Genomic DNA, 4008 nt, shown 5'->3' with positions numbered 1-4008 from the left:
GACTGCGGCTGCGTTCCAAACATCTGGGCTGCACCCTTCTCCAGCCACGATGCAGGGCTGCGTTCCATTCATGTGGCGCACAAACCCAGTCCCTGCTCTCCAACGCCCGGTAGTCAGGCTGAGTGTTCTCTCTCACTGAGGTGACACAGTGTCTCCTTCACTTATTCGCAGCAGATCGCTAGCAGTCATTATTTTTGGTCACTACTCTTTAACGTTTTCGTATTTTGGCAGGACTGTCATGCAGAAGTGCAGGAGAGCTTCTAAATAGTTTACCCCCTGTTTAGGGTTTCTTAAACTGCAGGGAACTAGAGTTAACTATTTATTGAAATCTTCTGATGACATTCATACATTAATTACAATTAAGATACTTAATATAAGTACACTTAAGACATTTATGTCAAAGTGTCATTAGTCTGCTCAACACTTCCACCGAGTTAAGACGTCACACTGTGTCCATCCAGTCTTCTGTTTCTTCATTTTGGCTGCAGGTCCTGGGTCAGTCTTCATTGTTCAGCAGGTTTTTTTCCCCTGAACTCTTCAAAGTAGGTTTTATCTCTACAGTCTCTAAGATTCTGTACAAGCGCTCCAACCTAACACACAGCAAAACCTAAATCCTACAGACTTAAACTAATAAAAACATGTAAACATTGCCTGCACAGCTGCTCCGGTTTCCTTGAGCAGTCTAAGGACATGCCTAATAGGTTAACTGGTGATTCTAAATTGGCTGAAGTGCAGGTATGCATGGTTGTCTGTTATATTCTGCTACAGGATCTACGCGCTGCTCAAAACCATTTGGGAGAACCTTCAAACACAGTATTTCTTAATTTCATTTGCATTTGTTGCAATAGACAGTCCTCCATACCTAAAACCAAGTGTCTGAATTGTGTTTGTTTAGATAACTTTATTAAGCCCTGTGACAGACCGGTGACCTGTCCAGGCTGCACCCTGACTTCTCTCTAAATCAAATCCAGCTCCAACCACAACCCTACAGAGGATGAAGTGGTGTATAGATAATAAATGAATAGTAAACAATTGTTGATGCATATTTTAAATTTCATGCATTATTAACTTAAGTATTTCAGCATCACCTGCATGATTTAGCAGCTTCTGGTTTGCTTAAATGTTTTTGTTGCACTAACCATTGTTGTTCAGCTATGAGCCAAAGATTCTCTTGTGCTTGGACAATGTTTGTAAATTGAATATTTGTCTAATTCTGTGTATAGGTTTATTGTTCTGTGTCCAGGTAATTATGTTGCTAAAAAAAAATGCTGGTTGCCAGTAACATTTATCTTTACATTATCTGTCCTTTGTCTCTATGTCAGAAAATGGTGCTGGAGGGTTGCTGTCAGGAACTGGAGAGAACTCTGGACAGGGAGCAGGAGGGTTGACAACAGAAATTCAGTCAGAAGGAGCAGGAGCTGCAGAACAGGAGAAGCCAGCTGCACAGTCTGCTGGAAGACTATCAGAACCTGATCTGCGTCAAGTTAGCTCTTGGCATTGAGATCAGTGCTTAGAGGAAGATGCTGGAGTTGGAGGAACAGTGATATGGCTGTGATCCATTCAAAGTATCTTCCATTTTACTGTCTGCTTTAATAAATCCACAACATAGGATGGTTCATGGATAGTGGTGTCTGGTACTTTTGCTCTCAATTAAGTGTTTGTCATTTTTCTCTCAGACTGAAGCTGGCCCCAAGCCCCTCCCAGCATATTGCCATTCCTCAAACATATGAACACAGTAGAGGAGAGAAATGGAAACAGGAAGGAACCTCTGGCTGCTAAATGTCCAGTCATTTAACAGTGAACTGTGCTGTGACTTTGGCAGAGATCAATATACTTTATTTATCCCCTTGGGGAAATTCAAGGTATTTAGTCTCTTACACACGTTACGTGCAATATAGATGGGGGGAAAATGTTCAAAAGAACATGCAATTAACATGCTGGTAATACAAAAATGTGCAAAAAATGGTTAATATTTACAATAAGGTGCAACATTAGTGGTATTTACAATAAAATAATAATAAAAATAATGATAACAATAAAATCACTTGACCCAATTGAATGTGCAACCTGTGGTCTTAGAGAGCAGCACAGAAGCAGACGCTCCAGTGTCTTCATGAGGTGTGATGTGAAGGTTACTGGTCTGTGGTCATGTCTCTCAACAGGGCGCACTACTTTGGGCACCGATACAAGACAGAATGCTTTCTCAACAGAACCAGGACTCTACCAGTCCGTAGACTCAGGTTGAAGATCCTCTGGAGCAGCTCAGCTAGTTGAGCAGCTCAGTCCTTAAGCAGCCTCAGACACACACTGTTGGGACTTGCTGCTTTTCCGGGATGCAGCTTCTTGAGATCTGCAGCCATTTCCTCTGTTGTGAGGGACGGTGATGGGGCAGTGTGAGGGGAGGTGCTGCTGTGGTGCTAGGGGTGAGGTAGCATGGAGGAGGTGATGGGAGGGAGGGGAAGATGGGGGGAGGGGATGATGAGAGGGAGGGGCTGAGGCAGTGTGAAGGAAGTGATGGGAAGAGGGGGTAAGGTAGAGTAGGGGAGGTGATGACAGGACGGGAGCAGGGGAGGAATGGGACCGTGTCGGTAGGGGAGTTTAGAGGAGGTGATTGGTGAGGGGGGTCAGGCTGTGTGGCAGGAGTGCAAGGGAGGAGGACAAGCAGTGTCGAAAATGTAATAGGAGCATGGAGGTGAGGCAGAGTGGGCAGGGAGGAGGCCGGGAGAGAGTGAGTAAGAGTCGTGGACGAGATGGGAGAGGCCGAGTGGAGGAGGCTGTGGGAGGAAGGGGGAGGGGTAGAGTGGAAGAAGGGGAGGATGAGGCAGGGAGGAGGAGGTAATTAGGGAAGTGGGTGTGGCGGAATGAAGGAGGTGGTAGGGAAAGGGGGTGGGGGAGAGTGTAGGAGTGTCCTGGTTTGGCAAACAAAGGCTCAGGCGCAGACTCGATCACCAAAATGTTGAATTCAATGAACACAATTTATTTACAAACAAAGATTCAAAAGACAAACTAAGGTTCCCAAACGGACAGGAGGTGGACCAGATGACTGGAGACGCAGAGGATATGGAGGACTGGAGCCAGAGGAATCTGATGGAGGGGAATCAGGAATGAAAAATGGACCACGGGTTGGCAGCAAATGTGGCAAAACTGAAGCACAGGCGAATAGAGTGAGAACAGGAATCAAAGTTACCAAACAGAGCTTACGAACGAGAGCAAGACTAACGTAGGTGTTACAACGATCCGGTGTTGACTTGTGGCTTGCTGGTGTCTTAAACACTGCATGAAGGTCTGGAGAGTGAGTGGCAAGCCACGCCTCGCCGCAGCTGGAGCAATCGGCTGATTGCGATTCCGAACACGTGGTCACTTGTCCCTCCAGCTTGTTGCACAGGAAAGGTTGAAGCAATAATTAAAGTGCTCCACTAGGTAGAGCTAAAGGCAGAGGGCATGTCAAGGAGGTGATGGCGAGGGAAGGGTGAATTAGTTTGGGTAATGTGAAGGGGAGCGGGGGGTGAGAGAGAGTGTAGGAGGAGATGGAGGAAGTGCAGTGTGTAGGCAGTGATAGTGGGGGGTGGTGAGGCAGTGTGTAGGAGGTGATGGGGTACAGTTGTTGGGGTAAGGGGTAGAGGCAGGGTGGAGATGGGGATGGAGGGGGTGGGGGGGAGGGAGGGAGGGTGCTGTTGTTGTTGCCCTTCAGCCTCCACTTCAGCTTCCTCCTGTAGTCCCTCCTGGCTTGCTTCTTCCTATCTCCATGCCTGAAGGACTTCTGGTAGAGGAGAGCCTTGATGTTGCTGGTGATCCAGGGTTTGTTTTTGGAAAAGTACCATATTGTCATTACAGGAATAACAGTGTCCCAGCAGAAGTTAAAATAGTTCGTGGTGCAGTCAACCATGCTGTCCATGTCCATGTTTCCTTGTGATGGCAGCAGTACATCCCATTCCATGTATTCGAGGCATTCCTTTAGGGTCTCAATGGCCTCTGGGGTCCGCTTCCTGAATGAACGGGTGGTTGCAG

Source organism: Stegastes partitus, unplaced genomic scaffold (assembly GCF_000690725.1).
Source record: "Stegastes partitus isolate 25-593 unplaced genomic scaffold, Stegastes_partitus-1.0.2 Scaffold311, whole genome shotgun sequence".
In the NCBI taxonomy this organism is placed as follows: domain Eukaryota; kingdom Metazoa; phylum Chordata; class Actinopteri; family Pomacentridae; genus Stegastes; species Stegastes partitus.
Note: the sequence above shows the minus strand (reverse complement) of the source record.